At 46.9% G+C, this 6,206-nt stretch overlaps 1 protein-coding gene across 1 annotated transcript in view; it reads right to left on the minus strand.

The window, feature by feature from the left end:
- The window catches only part of LOC144606735 (angiopoietin-2-like), a 270,755-nt gene extending 268,714 nt beyond the window's left edge, over nt 1–2,041 (minus strand). The window contains exon 1 of the mRNA XM_078423068.1: nt 1,938–2,041. The gene's annotated coding sequence lies outside the window, so the exon portion shown is untranslated. The remainder of the gene's footprint in view (nt 1–1,937) is intronic.
- Nucleotides 2,042–6,206: the final 4,165 nt, after the last annotated feature.

The following is a 6,206-nucleotide window of genomic DNA, read 5'->3' on the forward strand; positions in this document are numbered from 1 at the left end:
CACTTCGCTCGACAGGGCCCCACCCCTTGAGCAAGCCTTGGTTATATTAATTGCTAAATTGTCTAATTGTCCAATTTACCAATCTTCCAATCTAATTGTTCAGCCAATCCCCACACTCACTCCTGACCTTCCTTCCTCTGATGAGCTTGAAGGTTTGTGCTTCGCCCGAGCTACACTCAAAGACTGCTCCTATGTTGTAAAGGAAGAGGGAAGGGTTGTTCTTCACAGTTGGAGGTTTGGGGAATATCAGAGCAGAATACCTGAAGTGATTGGATTTCGCCTTTTTAGGTGCAGAGTCATCATTACACACAGCACAAACAACAAATTGCTTATCTTCAAAAATATAGTGAATCAGCTCTGAGCAGGTACAATATTATTGTTGAGGTTTCCACTGCAAAAGCTGCCTTAATTTGCAATCTGCATTGATGTCTTGAATGGTGCGGCAGTAAACGGCATCAGTTCTTAAAGAGGTACTTCCCTTCCTTGTCAGATAACAGCAATAAACTATCATGGAGGAAACAGGCTAATAGACATATGGAGAGAGCACCGGGTCACCGGAGAAAGGCATGTGTTGATTGTTGAGATGCAAGTCAGGAGGGGCAACCTATACACAATGAAACAATGTCATAAGAACGTCATCACTAGATGACTTGACCACTCTAAAGACTGCATTTGCTGCACATTATAACACATACGCATATTCACAAATGTAAGCATATGTACGCACATGCATACACCCTCCTACAAAGAGCAGCATGGTGGTGCAGCGGTAGAGTTGCAGCCTTACAGCACCAGAGGCCAGAGTTCGATCCTGACTATGGCCACTGTCTGTACAGAGTTTGTACGTTCTCCCCGTGACCTCCATGGGTTTTCTCTGAGTGCACCGGTTTCTTCCCACACTCCAAATACATGCAGGTGTATAGGTTAATTAGCTTGGTAAACTTGTAAATTGTCCTTAGAGTGTGTAGGATAGTGTTAGCGTGTGGGGATCGCTGGTCGGCGCGGATTCGGTGGGCCGAAGGGCCTGTTTCCACACTGTATCTCTAAACTAAACTAAACTAAAAAATCACCCCCTTCATACTCCCAAAACACTTTCCCCTCCAGCAATAAAGCACCCATTCACCAAGTCCTCAATGGTTAAAATCTCTAGAAAGCTCTTTTTGTTAGTCTGAACACTGAGCACTTTGAGGTGTACAAGCTCTCTCCAATATGTTTTTAGCTGTCTTATGAAGAGTCCCAATATGAGATGAGTGGCTCTTTAAAAAGGTTTCTAAACATAGAACTCAAAGGGTTGTGTTCCCTGCTTTTTTTGTGACCGTCAAGCAACAATTGTTCTCCGAAGTTTATATTGGACTGGCTTCAATCGTATGTTTATGAGCATCAGCTAATTAGAAACCAATTTGACAAACTGGTAGGCAGGGTTGTGTGGGTCACAACTGAGAGTATCTGCTCCAATTTTCCATGGTGCAGTTTGATTTGGGAATAATCTTTAATACCATTTGCTTCAGGTTACATCAATTTTGCATCAAATAACACTTTAAAGACTACAATGCTCCAATTCCCCTGTGAACATTGGAAAACACATTGAAAAAAGTAAAGGGGTCTAGCCTTTAACCATACCTACACCAGGGATTTATTGATTTTAACGAAAACAGGAGTTTCATTTCTCCCAGTTTCACTCACGTATCGTAAGATGCATCTGCCATGTTAACTGCAAAGGACATCATGTTTAGCTTAAAGTTACAAGTAGCATTTATATTTTTATATCAAATGTCTGGATATTCAATTACTGAAGCACATATTACATCTGTTTCCGCAGCAACTGGGACACAAACAGCTAATTGTAACCTTGTTGAAATGTGGTAAATATACAGCAAGAAAGCATGAAGTTGAATGGCAGCAAGGAATACTTTTAAATTGAATGTAGAGCTACTCACACTGCTTGAGATATTGAAGACACATGTTATTTTGGCTTGTTTCCTTCAGTCTTTGTGCAGTTGTGCTTCAGCTGGGTGACTTTGAACTAGTGTCCAAATCCCAACATCCAGCAGTGTTCTGTCTGTGGAATCTCCCACGAGACAAGGAGGGAATACGGGTTAAAACGAACAAAAATACTAAAGTGTCAGTGAAGGAGTAACAAATGTTTAGCCAAAAAGCAGTTCGTAAAGGGGCAACCCGATATAGAGGATTCACCAAAACACATGTTTATGCCCCAGGGCTGGAGGTTTAATCAGTAAACTGGCAATCTGCTGAAGAGCTAATAAATCATGCTATTCACGGTACAAAACAGAAGCAGAATTGTCTTCAGGTTGGTACTTTGCACATATACCAACAGGCACTAGTAACTGAGAACTGCCAAATATTTAGAAACAATGAACCAGAGTGCGGCACAGTGGCGCAGGGGTAGAGTTGCTGCCTTATGGACCAAACAGCACCTGAGACCAGGGTTCCAACCCAACTATGGGTTCTTGTCTGTACGGAGTTTGTACGTTCTCCCCATGACCGCGTGAGTTTTCTCCGAGATCTTCGGTTTCCTCCCACACTCCAAAGACGTACAGGTATGTAGGTTTATTGGCCTGGTATAAATGTAAATTGTCCCTAGTCTGTGTAGGATAGTCTGCGTGAATCGCTGGTTGGCGTGGACTCGGTGGGCCGGAGGGCCTGTTTCCTCGCTGTCCAAAAACTTCCCCTCTCTCTTCCCCCATGCCCCTCCCACGTACAGACAACTCGACCCCTACCGAGGCGACCGACCCGCACAGCCCCCGCAAGGAGATGGAAAGTCCACGCGGCCGAGCCGCACCGGGCGATGGAAAGTCCACGCGGCCGAGCCGCACCGGGCGCTGGAAAGTCCCGCAGCCGAGCCGCGCCGGGCGCTGTTCAGTCCCGTAGCCGCGCCGCGCCGCGCCGGGCGATGGAAGGCCCCAGTTTCCAATAAAAAGAAACAGACCAGGCAACATTTATGGAGATCATGGATAGGTGAAGTTTCAGGTTAAGACCCCTCCTCAAACTGATTGTGGAGGGTGGGGGGGGGGGGGGAGGGGAGGAGAGAAGAAAGTTGGAAGAGGGGACAGGCAGGTAATAGGCCGACACAGGCATGGAGGGTGTTTTTGATAGAACAGACCAGAGGTAAAAGCAGAAATTGTGAGACAGGATTGAGAAGTTGTGAATTGTGAAACCAGAGGGAGGAAAGCAGTTGGGGGAAGGGAGGAGGAGAAATAGGTAAGGCATGGGGAGGGGAATGGGGAGAGAAAGGGGTTGTGGGTGGGCAGGGTCAGTTAGAGGTTACCCAACATTGGGGAATTCAATGTCCGTCTCGCTGGGTTGCTGAATTGAATTCATTTAATGATCCAATTCCAACTCTAACTAGCCCCGCCCCGCCCCGCCTTTCACCTGGACTCGCACCTATTTCTCCCCCCTCAACCCCCTCCCCTCCCCCCAACTACATCCCTCCGTCTGGCTTCACAATTCACAACTCCAATCCTGCATCACACCTTTCACCTTTGGTCTTTGGGCCAATCATCTGCCTTGCCTGCCTCCACCTGTAACCTACTGTACTTTGTCCTGCCTCTACCCTCTTCTAACTTTCTTCTCCCCCCCACCTACAATGTCTGAAGAAGGGTCCTGAAATGCAGAACGGTGGCGCAGCGGTAGAGTTGCTGCCTTACAGCGAATGCATCCGGGTTCCATCCCGACTACGGGTCGTGTCTGTACGAAGTTTGTATGTTCACCCCGTGACTTGCATGGGTTTTCTTCAAGATCTTCGGTTTCCACCCACACTCCAAATACGTGCAGGTATGTAGGTTAATTAAACGCTGCTTGTCCAAGACCAAAAACATCATTAAAGACCCCACCCATCTCCATCATGGACTGTTCACCCTGCTGCCCTCTGGTCAAAGGTACTGCAGCACACGAAGCAGAACAGCCAGGTTGTGCAATAGCTTCTTCCCCCGAGCCATCAGACACTTGAATTCACAATGATCCACCGCCATTATTTTATGTGCGAGTTACTTTTTTTTTTTTTCTTTAATCAATTTTTATTATTAGATGTTACATTGTGAACCAGTTGCAACAGAATTTTGTTCAAATATGCACTCGTCTGTATAGTTTTGAATGACAACAAAGTTATTTTCATTCATTCATTTTTCATAATTGGTTTGGTAAATGTAAAAATTGACCCTATTAGTGTTAATGTGCAGGGATCGCTAGTCGGCGTGGACCTGGTGGGCCGAGGCACCTGTTTCCGCACTGTATCTCTAAACTAAATCTTCACCTATGCATGTCTCCATCGATGCTGCCTGACCAGCTGAGTTACTTCAACATTTTGTGTCCTTACTGACAAATAGTTCCTTTGCTCAATCTCATCCATCCCTTCGCAAGAAGAGGAATCCTTGGGAGAACCCATCAATGGAAGAATTTTAAACCAACAAAAATAAGTATGTTTAAAGGAGTGGCTTGGTTTACTTGTAAGATATTATCAATCAAACAACTGTGGTTTGATTCATAAGTTAGTTTAGAATTTAGAGTTTGGAGATACAGCGTGTGGACTAGCCCTACCGAAGCCAAGTAACCTACAAACCCGTACCTCTTTGGAGTGTGGGAGGAAACTGGAGATCGTGGAGAAAACCCACGCAGGTCACGGGGAGAACATACAAACTACGTACAGACAAGCACCTGCACCCCCTCCCCTCCTCCACTCCCTCCCTCCCCTCCCCTCCTCCACTCCCCCCTCCCCTCCTCCACTCTCCCCCTCCCCCTCCCTCCTCCCCTCCCCCTCCCCTCCCCATCTCTCCTCCCCTCCCCCTCTCTCCTCCCCTCCCCTCTCTCCTCCCCTCCCCCTCTCCTCCCCTTCCCCCTCTCTCCTCCCCTCCCCCTCTCCTCCCCTTCCATCCCCCCATTTCCCCCTCTCCTCCCCTTCCCCTTCCCCCTCTCCCTCTCCCTCTCCCCTCCCCCTCTCTACCCTCCCACCTCTCATCTCTCCTCCCCCCTCTCCCCCCTTCCCCCTCCCCCTCTCTCCTCCCCTCCCCCTCTCCCCCCTTCCCCCCCATTCCCCTCCACGTCCCCTCTCCCCCTCCTCTACCTCCCCCTCCCTCCCTCCCCCTCCCCCCTTCCCAATTCCCCTCTCCCCTTCCCCTTCCCCACTCCATCCCCCTCAGCCCCCCCCCTCCCTAGGAGATAGATTTATCATATCATATCATATATATCATATATATACAGCCGGAAACAGGCCTTTTCGGCCCACCAAGTCCGTGCCTCCCAGCGATCCCCGCACATTAACACTATCCTACACCCACTAGGGACAATTTTTACATTTACCCAGCCAATTAACCTACATACCTGTACGTCTTTGGAGTAAACATTTAAACTTTAAAATGTGAATAACTTTAAAAATATAACAACGATTTCAATAAAACTTCTTCCATTGGCACCAAAAGGACGACGGTGAATAAGGTGGGCCTAAAATTGTTACGCTGTCGTGTACCATTTTAGTTGTAGTTCAGGAACAAACAAACAAATGAGAGTTTTAGTATTTAGTTTGTATTTGTTATTTCAATGCCAGCAGAAAGATATATTGTAACATTCAGAACATTTTCAGGACATTCTGTTTTGCTTTGCAGACTTGAATGGGGACTTCCTGTGATGAATCATGTTTTGCAAAAAAATGGGATTTGGGCATCAGAGAGGCAAGCAGTGCTTTTGAGGAGAAATGTTGAGAAGATCAAGTCAGGTCAGGTAGACACAAAAAGCTGGAGTAACTCAACGGGACAGGCAGCATCTCTGGAGACAAGGTATAGGTAACTTTTTGGGCCAAGACCCTTCTTCAGTTCAGGTGTTGCTGTCAAATGTGCAAGTATGGTGGGATGCAGGTGCAATGAACATCTTGCTTGGCTGCAGCATCACAGATACATGGATTTGAACAAGATACAAAACATAAATTAGACAAATCATACAAAAGAGTGTAATGAAAGAAGACTGCAAAATCAAAACATTGGTGCAAAGCCCAATTAGAAAACTTGTCCATGGTAGTGTGAGGTGTTCACTGATCCATGTTGGCCCTTGTCTGGCACCTAGTCCCAAGCCCTGGTGTCCCACCCCTTCAATTTCCCCAAACTTACTAACACAATCACCCTTAAATGTTATACAGTGCAGAAACAGGCCCTTTGGCCCACCCATCCGTGCCGACCAAGATGCCCAATCTAAGCTAGTCC

The sequence above is a fragment of the Rhinoraja longicauda genome, chromosome 27 (genome assembly GCF_053455715.1).
Source record: "Rhinoraja longicauda isolate Sanriku21f chromosome 27, sRhiLon1.1, whole genome shotgun sequence".
Lineage (NCBI taxonomy): Eukaryota > Metazoa > Chordata > Chondrichthyes > Rajiformes > Arhynchobatidae > Rhinoraja > Rhinoraja longicauda.